Source organism: Larus michahellis, chromosome Z (assembly GCF_964199755.1).
Source record: "Larus michahellis chromosome Z, bLarMic1.1, whole genome shotgun sequence".
Lineage (NCBI taxonomy): Eukaryota > Metazoa > Chordata > Aves > Charadriiformes > Laridae > Larus > Larus michahellis.
In genome coordinates, this window is record NC_133930.1 from 83265914 (window position 1) to 83276070 (window position 10157).

Sequence of the window (10157 nt, forward strand, 5' to 3'; positions counted from 1 at the left end):
GAGTGCTGCGTGGGAGGCTGGGCAGGAGGGAAAAGACAGCGTGAGCGGCAGGAAGAAGGCAGAGCTGGGGCAGCAGGTGAGGGCATGAAGGAGAGCTCTGTGCCTGGCTCTCTGTTCTGTGGGGAGCTGGAGAAGTGGCAGGGTGGCAGGCAAGGAGGGGAAACCGCCTCTTAGGCTGCGTAAGGGCAGGAGCGTGGGGACTGGCTTTCTGCTCGGGGGCAGGAGGAGAGAAGGCCGGGCACGCTGCTGCCACAGGCTCTCCAGCCCAAGGGTTCTCGGGACAGGCCGCAGGCTGCCGCTCCAAGGCGGGCTGCCTGGGCCCGGGGCTTGGTGCGGCACGGCTGCTGCCCTGCTCCAGCCTGGGAGGAGTTTGCTGCCCCTGCCTCTAGCAGAGGAGGGGGGGCCGAGGTGGCGCGGCGCCATGCCCGGGCCCCTGTGGCTGGAAGGCCCCAGCCCGCCCCAGCTTCTCTTACCATGTCGCAGCAGAATGAACCTGTGGAAGAGGCACAGGGCCTGCCCAGCCCCCCAGCTGATCTCCTGGTCCTCCTCGGCATAGCACAGGGTGAGCAGCCCTAGCGCCTGCCCCAGGAATGGCACAGGCTTCTTCAGGTAGAAGAAGGGGCTGATGCCTTTGCAGGCCAAGTTGTGTGGCTCGTCCTGTGGCAGAGAGAACGGAGCAGTAGGCGGAGCTCTGGAGGGCTCTGCCCCGCGCTGCACCCCATGGAGAGCCAGCCTGCGGCAGCCGCCTCGGGGCGAGCAGCGTGCTGGGCAGAAGCCCGGGGGAGGCAGGGAGGCAGGGAGAGAGGGAGGGCTGCCAGGGCTGGGCCTGCAAAATGCTCCCGTGCCCTGGGACGGAGCTGGCTGCCGAGAACAAAGGCACGGGAGGGAGCGGCTCCAGGAGAGAGGGTCCAAGATGCTGGCGCAGGGCCGAGCCTTCCCAATCCCAATCCCCTGCTCCACAGCCAGGCTTCCCTCGCAGGGAGCCCAGCGCTACCGGCTACGCTGGGGCAGCAGGACGGGGCGAGGGGTGCCAAGAGGTCGCAGGCAGGCCCCCTACCTCCAGCATGGTTTCAGGTCTCAAGTGCTGGCTCAGGCTTACAATCCTCCCCACAGCCCTCCGGCGTCTGGTCACCTCCGGGGATGTCGTGAGGGACAGCAGGACCTGGGAAGGCAAAAGCCGATGGTCGACCTTGGGAAATGACGGCAGCTCCCAGAGCGGTGGTTCTGCCAAGCACCTGCTGGGTTTACGCAGCGTGCTGCCGAGGCTTGCCCTGCACGGGAGGAAGCCTGGACTGGGGTCCAGCCACCTCGCAACCTCGGGGACCGTTGCCAACAGCTGGTGACCTGCGGCAGTCAGGGAGGTAGCCGGATGCCATGCCCCCAGCCACCTCTGCCCCTTCCCTCACGCTCCTGCAGAAACGGCCGCACGTCCCCTCTGTGGGAGGACAGGAACCTCCACGGGGACCTGCCCCAGGGAGGTGCCAGCACCTCTGCCTCCGCAGCTTCGGGGCTGGGCTGCCCTTGCACCATGGCCACGTCCCAGCAGCTCTCTGCCCTGCTGCCTTCTGGGGAGGAGAGCGGGCACGGGGTGGGTGGCGAGGGCGGTGGCTCAGCAGTGCCAGCTGCCAGAGCAGGGGAGCGGGGAAAGGCACTCAGACTCCTTCCGCTGCTCCAGTTCCGGGCTGGGCTGTGCACGCTCCAGAAGGTCGCCCCTCTTTGGGGTAGGGCAAGGAAGAGACCCCGAGAGCCCCGCTCCTGGCAGATGCCTGACTCCTGGCAGATGCCTGACCTGCAAGATCATGTCCACTCTCTGGACGCTGGAACTCAGCGAAGCTTCATGCGTCACCACCTCCAGCATCCTGTCCAGTGTTTTCAAGATCTGTAAGGGGATAGAGCGGGTGGCCCACTTGCCCCGGCCCTTCTTCCTTGCAGGGAGCTGGCTTGCATTCCTTCCACCTGAGGCGGCCTGCAGCTGCCCTCTGCGCCTGGGAGCGGCCTCAGGCTCTCCCTGCTCTTGCTTCTTCACCTGTCATCTTCCCGCAGCCAAAGCCAGCTAGGAAAACGTGCGCAGGGACTGAGCGGCAGGCTTTCCGTAGCTCAGCCCGCGCTTACCTGAGCATCCAAAGAAGCACGTTGGCTGTCCCTCTGTGCTGGGTCAAGACAGCAGATGTCGTGGATGCAGGGGCGGAGCTGCTCGTACAGCAGGCCTTCAGGCAGGTTGCTGCAAGGAGAGGGGTGTTGCTTGGATGCCAGGGCTTCCAGGTCAGGAGGGTGGCTGCAGGCGTCGGGGCTGGCAGTCGCCAGGGTGCTACCCGTAAGAGGTGGGGAAGGGATGCCTGGAGGCATCTGCTCCCTCCCCGGTGCTGCTGAGGCAGGGACAGAGGGCAGTCCTGGCCGGTGGAGCCCGAACCCCTTTCCACCTCCTGCCTCTCCCACCTCGGGAAAAGCCAAGAGGCGGCGGGGAGCCCCTGAGCAGCCCCCGCCCTGCCCCCTGGCCCAGCCATGGGCCAAGCGTGAGGGAGAGCAGAGGCCCAACGGCAGAGGTGCCAGGGTCCTGCCAGGATGGGAGACGCCTGCTGCCATCAGGCCCACGCCGTGGGGGGCTCCGGCCTGGCCAGGGTCTGGGGCAGGTACCTCATTGCTGCGATGGCAAGCATGGCTTGCTGCCACATCACGGCATCCATGCTGCGAGGGGACTCCTTTTTCCATAGGACCTGGAGAGGGAGAGCACGGGCAGGATGGGGCAGGGAAGCTGCCAGTTGCCGGCACCAGTCTGCAGGGCGGGCAGAGCCCCGCCGCCCCCAGGCCGGCACTGGCCCCAGAGCGGCCCCTTGCCCGGCACTGGCCCCGTGGCAGGCAGGGCTGTGCCCAGGGAGGCCCGTCTCGCCCTCCCCTGTGCCCAGGGGCCCGAGTGCTCTCCTTCCCGCTGGGCCGGCGCTCGGCCAGCGTTGCCCCCCTCCCTCGGCCCCACTGGGTGCCCTCACCTCCATTTTCTCCACCAGCGTACACGCCGATGTGAAGTCGGGCTGGTACCTGCCTCGCAGCCAGGCTGTGCAGAGCGTGCGGATGGAGGCCAGGAACCTCAGCTTGGAGGCCTCATCCTGACGGCCAGGGAGCAGAGAGACAGAGAGGGAGGGTGAGGGGCAGAGCAGGGCCAGCAGGAGCGGGGCCTCGAGGGGTGCAGCCATGGTGCAGGGGGCCGGGGGGGCAGCAGCCCTGCACAGGCAGCAGTCCCCCTAGGGCCCGCGCGCAGGCAGCAGGCACGGCAGCACGCGGCCGGCAGCCGCGGGCAGAGCCTGCCTGGCAAAGGCTGCAGTTACCCTTTGGGTGCCGTTGAGGAAGGCCAAGATGTAGTCGTGGGCTTCCTCGTCCTTGCCCTCCAGCCAGTAGCTGGAGGCAGAAGCAGCTCCACCTGTTAAAGAACAAGGGTGGGGAGAGATGTAGGCAGCAGGGCAGGGAGAGGGAAGAGAGGGGCCCTCTCTCCAGCCCTGTGCTCGCTGCCCTGCCCCCAGCAAGCCCTGGCCCAGGGTGCTGATGCCCCGTCTCCCCCGGGGTGGTGCTGGCAGCAGGGCGGGAGAGGTCCCAGTCCGGCGGTACGGCTGCCTCCTGCCAGCCCAGCGGCCTCTCCCTGCCCTGCTCTCTGCCCCGAGGCTGGAGGTGGTCCCCTGGCATCCTCTCGCTACCCACTCATGGCGGGGGTGCTGGGGCTCTTCTCCTCCTCCGCTTGGACGACGACGACGGGGCTGGCGCGGTCCCAGTCCTCACTCTGCAGCTGGCGTTGCCTGGGGCTTTCTGACCGCTGATGGTCCTCGGTGGCCAGCCCGGCCCTTTCATCCTCTGCCGCCTCTGGTGCAGGGCTGCTCTGAGGGCAACCGCTCGCCGTCCTGCGGGACAGAGGACAGAGGTGAGGGTGGGGAGGGGGCTGCCCAGGGCAAGCGGCCCCAGCCTGGTGCGGCCTGGCCAGAGGAGGGAGGAGGTGGCTGGCAGGGACAGGGGGAACTCCTGCAGGATGCCGTTTTCCAGCGGGCAGTCCCCCCTCGCCCACCCGGCCCTGGCGGCGGCTCTCCTGCCCCCAGCCCCTCCGCAAGGGCCGCCGGGCCCAGACGCCCTGGGGTCCCTGTGGCCCTGGCCCGGCCCAGCCCCGCGCTCTTACCCGCTGTGGACGGTGGAGCTTTGGGGAGACACCCTGGCCCCGTGGAGCTGCTCTGTCAGGTATAGTCGCAGGAAAATACGAGTTCTGCGCACACGCTTTCCTGCAGGCGCCGGATCGCTCATGTCCGCTTCTCACGAGAGTCCGGGACACTGTGGGGCTGCCGTGCACGTGCTGCTGGACATCACCAGCTGTCACATGGGTAGGTTACTAAGGGCCCATTGTGACCCGCCACCCCAGACGGGAGGGGCAGCCCGTCCTGTCCCCCACTGTGACCCGGGCTCTCCTGGGGGAGTCAGCCTGCCGCCGGCTCTGGCTGCAGCCTGTGGTCCCTCTGCGCGCGTCCCCTGCCACAGGCGGGACTCCCCAGCCCCTTTGGCTGGAAGCCTGAACCCTGGCTGTGCCGTCACAGAATCACAGATTCGTTTGGCTTGGAAAAGACCCTAGAGATCATCGAGTCCAAGCATTATCCCAGCACTGCCAAGTTACCACTAAATCATGTCCCTCATCACTGCATCTACTCGTCTTTTAAATACCTCCAGGGATGGCAACGCCACCACTTCCCTGGGCAGCCGGTTCCAACGCTTGACAACCTTTTCTGTGAAGAAATTGTTCCTAACAGCCTATCTAAACCTCCCCTGCACAACTTGAGGCCATTTGCTCTTGTCTTATCACTTCCTAAGCGGGAGAAGAGACCGACCCCCCCGGCTACCCCCTCCTTTCAGGGAGCTGTAGAGAGCGAGAAGGTCTCCCCTCAGCCTCCTTTCCTCCAGGCTGAACAACCCCTGCTCCCTCAGCCGCTCCTTGCAAGACTTATGCTCCAGAGCCCGCACCAGCTTCCTTGCCCTTCTCTGGACACGCTCCAGCACCTCAGTGTCTCTCTTGTAGTGGGTGTTGACAACAGAGCAATGCACTTCGCTCCCAAGGGAAAAGCAGCAAAATGCTTATTGTTCTAAAAAAGCCATTTAATGAAGTTTGGTAGTCAACGCCACAGTGGAATAACAAGACTCGATGGCAAGGCACACTGGGTTCTTTACTGTCTCGAGGACTGGATCAGAAAGAACTGTCAAGGAGACCCTCCCATTGAGTCAAGGTGCAGAGAGGACCCCCTGGCTTTCTAAACTCCTTCTCAGAGGGGAGTCTAGGTGCGGCTGGATCCAATCCCAGTCCCGGGCTTGGTCAACAGTTTATGCCTACGGGATTGTATACACAGTCTTTCCCTCTTCACCACCTGAAAAGTGGGTCACCTTTTCGTAGAAGGAGATCTGGTTTGTCAAGCAGGACCTGCCTTTCGTGAACCCACGCTGACCGGGCCTGACCGCCTGGTTGTCCTGCATGTGCCGTATGATGGCACGCAAGGTGCTCTGCTCCATAACCATATGATGGACTCTTCAACTCTAACCCTAACCCTAACCCTAACCCATATGATGGACTGTTCAAAGCTACACTAAGAGCAAAGGGTGGTGGGACACCACCTTAAAACGTTGGGCTACTGTTGGGGGATACGGTGGATCCGTAGGCCCTTTGACAGAAGAGATAGAGATTGCAGTGTACCCATAAGAAGGCCGCGAGTTGCGTCATATAAGGACAATGTAACACAAAGGAGAAAGAAGAAGATGGCTTCAGAGAACAAGGAGAGTTAGTCTGTGAGAAAGTCAGATTTTGAGCAATGTGAAGAGGAGTTCAACAACCAATCATATTGTAGCTACGAGCGCGTGTGCTCTGTAACCTAAGCAATTGAATGCGTAGAAAGAACGCGTGAACGGAGCGTGAACCAAAGATTAGATATATAAGAAAGCCAAGTTTGTAATAAAGAGAGAGCTTAACTGAACTCTTCAAGGAGAGTCTTGTTGTCTGTCCATCCCGACTGAAACGACAATTGGTGACCCCGACGTGATACTGAGGAAGAAGACGACTGGCAATAGTCGTGGGGACGGAGCCCAGTGAAGCTGAAGACAGCGGGCAGAGCTGTTGACGGATCCGGATCATATTTAAGAAGACACCTGTAGCAGGTGAGCCACTGGGGACATGGGAGAGAAGTTAACTAAGGAAGAGCAGACTCTACTCTCCACATGGACGCTGCTGTTGAAGCGGCAGGGTGTCATCCTTCCTGAAGAGACTTTGCGAAAAATGCTATTGTGGGGAAAGGAACAGGGAGTAGAAGTAACGTTGGTTACGGCATTTAGTGTAACACAATGGACGAACCTAGGGCAGACATTATTTGAGGAAACTACGCGTGGCTCAAAAACGGTTATTGAACTGTTAACAACGTGGTGACTTTTGTTAGAGACATTAAAGAACTTTAAGGAGCAGAAAGATTTAGCGGAAGGAAGTGAACAGCCATCCGCAGCCCCTGAGCCTTTGGCCTTAAAACTTCCCGTTGATGATATGAAGGGGCGGAAGATTGCTGTTAAAGAAAATAAGGGACTGCTCCCGATGAACACAAAAGATAAACAATATAAGTACGTGTTGCCTTGTGACCAAATAGCAGCTGTAAAAGAGACTCAGAGAGGGATGGGTGTTATCCACCCTGAAGGAGTGGTGCGTCCCTCCGCACCCCCCGCTCCAGCCTTGGGGGAAACAGAGGCATGGCCTTCTCCTCCTATTTCTACTAACCCCATCTCCAGTCTGGGTTTTCCATCCTTGCCACCTGAGTCAGACGATGAGGAGGGCAGTCATATAACGGGTGAGGAAGGGATTGAAGTGGTGGACTCTGGGGAGCCACCCCCATCGTACACAAGGCGCCCCTGGACGCTTGGGGGCCGATTGGCAAAGGTTTAAGTGCCTTACTAATAGGAAGATCTAGTACCACCTTACAAGGCCTCATGGTACATGTTGGCGTGACTGATGCTGATTACACAGGACGAATATGTGCCATGATATCGACAGCTACACCACCTGTGACTATTGGGAAAGGAACTCGACTTGCTCAGTTAGTCCCATTTTGAAGTTGTGTTCCACAAACGGACAACGTTACACGTGGTAATGGTGCTTTTGGTCCTACGGGAAAGCCACAAGTCTATTGGGTGCAGACGGTATCTGATCAACGCCCACAAATGCATTGTGTTCTTGAACTTAGTGACGCCACTCCCAAGAAGGTCTGACTGGCTGGATTATTAGACACTGGAGCAGATGTGACGATCATTTCTTTAAGGGAGTGGCCTGCTGCTTGGCCATTAACCTCCAACGCCTTGGGAGAGGCAGGACTCGGAGGGGTTGCCAATAGTTCTATGTCCACTAACCCTATTGTGATTGTAAACTCAGAAGGGCAAAGTGTCGGAGTGGGAGACGGACCCAGAGTAACAATGGAGTCTCAATATGAGTATGATCGTTCTCCCTTTATTCACGTTTTCCCAGAGTATATATAGACAGGCAATAAGAGCACGCGCTAGCGGCAGCTATATGATTGGCTTACAGTCTCTGTTCACGCGCTGTCCATGCAGTTCATTCACAGATCAGATTGGTTACAAGAATTCACATAGTAAATTACTTAGTCATTAGCACAACATGTTTTCTACCTTCTCAGTTCCCGTTTTTCCCAGGTACTAATTCCATCTTCTACCACCTGTTTTGCCCTTAATCTAATCTCTCATAGTAGGGAGGATGGCTCACATGACCATTTTCTCTCAGGCACATTCCTACAATACCGCCTTTTTCTTCTTGAGCCAGCCAGACCTTATGCATGGCATTTTCTATCATGTCAGTCACTTTGCGGAGAACACATGAGGCTACCATAATCAATAATAATATAACCAACAGTAGCATGAGCCCTTGCTTTAGTAAGTCTGATAACCATCCCGTTATACCCCGTGAGTTTGACCAATCATCGAAACCATTTTTGACCGCTTTTAATTTGGACATGTTATCCTTGTTGTGACGCTCTTAGCAGGTTATATACTAAACACAATTAAAAACAGAATCCAAAAGAACCCTGCTAAGGCAATAAATACCCAGATTCCTACATTTAGCCCAGAAAGCTAATTGCTTTGGATTTACCCACGAGAAATCCTTTTGTAATATTTCAAATACATTGCGCTTCATTAAGTCTTGAATCTTTAGTATTTGAGCTTTTAGCTGATCATGTAAAGGACGAATATTTTTTTGCAACAACATGTCAAATTGTGATAACCAAGGGTCAAGGTCATCCTTTTTGATGGGGACGTGTATGTGGCTTGGATCCATTCCAGAAAGCTGGTGATAGCACAAACGACCCTGGAAAAACAATTGCGGTAACATTTCAATCATCACAGTTACTGGTTTTGAAAAGGTATGTGGCAAAAATACCCACTCTAATGCAGTCAGGCTCTTTGCGAGTGCATCATCCCACTGTCCTATCAGGGCATAAAGTTGAAATTCTTGTAGGAAGGTGTTCAATGCGTCTTGCAGCAGTAGTAGACTATATCTTATCTTGCAACATACTGTAATGCCTTCAGAGCTGTTGGGGTTAATGAACATAGAACTTATGGGGGGGGCAGGGGCAGACACATTGCTTCAGGGCATCCCTTGTACTTTCAAAGTGCGCTCATGTCTCTCTCCCCCTCTCTGACCCGAGACAGCCTCCTTATATCCTGCACTGGATTGAGTGGAGAAGTACAGGCTAGAGTCGCTGCATGCATGGCCAGTGCACGCAGCGAGTCCCACCAGACTCTCCTGCACTGGATCGAGTAGAAAAGTACAGGCTAGAGTCGCTGCACACGTGGCCAGCGTATGCAGCGAGTCTCACCAAACTCATGATCCAGCTTTGCTAACAGCAGCTGTGTGATACGTGACTACATTGTTGTAATCCCTTCTTGTTATCTTCCTCTGTGAAGGTCGGGTTCTCAAGGATACACACATAGTTTTTAGAGCAACATATTCTACAACTTGTTGCAGGACACATAGAAGCCTCACGTAGCCCTTGGAATACCCCGGTATTTGTTATCGAAAAGAAATCGGGGAAATAGAGGTTGTTGCATGATTTGAGAAAGATTAATGATGTCATGGCAACGATGGGAGCATTACAACCGAGATTACCTTCGCCTACTAGGATACCTATGGGGTGGGAAATTGTTGTAATGGATTGAAAAGATTGGGTTTCTACCATCCCTCTGGCAGGACAAGACAAAGAAAAGTTTGCATTTACTGTTCCGTCTGTGAAGAACATGGAGCCTACCAAAAGATCTCAGTGGAAAGTGTTGCCACAAAGTATAAAAAACTTGCCTACAATTTGTCAATGGTTTGTAGCAAAAGCGTTGAGTCCAATAGGTGCTCTGTTCCCATCTGATTACTGTTACCATTACACGGATGATATTCTGCTAGTGGCTGCAACACTGCAACAGTTAGAAAAAATGGAAGAGAAAACACAGAATCACAGAATCACAGAATCTTAGTGGTTGGAAGGGACCTCTGAGATCACCGAGTCCAACCACAAAAAAAAACCCAAACCAAACCAAACAAAAAAAAAAAAAACAAAAAAAACCCCCACACACCCACCTACTAAACTCCACACCCACAACCCCACACATAACACCCCACCACAAACCATAATCTTGGGCACTAGAGCATGCCCTGGAGAGCCATGTCTACACGTTTCTTAAATACCTCCAGGGATGGTGACTCCACCACCTCCCTGGGCAGGCTGTTCCAGTGCCTGACCACTCTTTCACTAAAGTAATTCCTCCTAATATCTAATCTAAATCTCCCTTGCCGCAGCTTCATACCATTTCCTCTGGTCCTGTCGTTATTCCCTTGGGAGAAGAGGCCAACCCCTGCCTCTCTACAGTTTCCTTTCAGGTAGTTGTAGAGGGCGATGAGGTCTCCCCTCAGCCTCCTCTTCTCCAAGCTAAACATGCCCAGCTCCCTCAGCCTCTCCTCATAGGACTTGTTCTCCAGACCCCTCACCAGCTTGGTGGCTCTCCTCTGGACACGCTCCAGCACTTCAATGTCTTTCCTGTAGGGAGGGGCCCAAAACTGAACACAGTACTCGAGGTGAGGCCTCACCAGTGCCGAGTACAGAGGCACGATGACT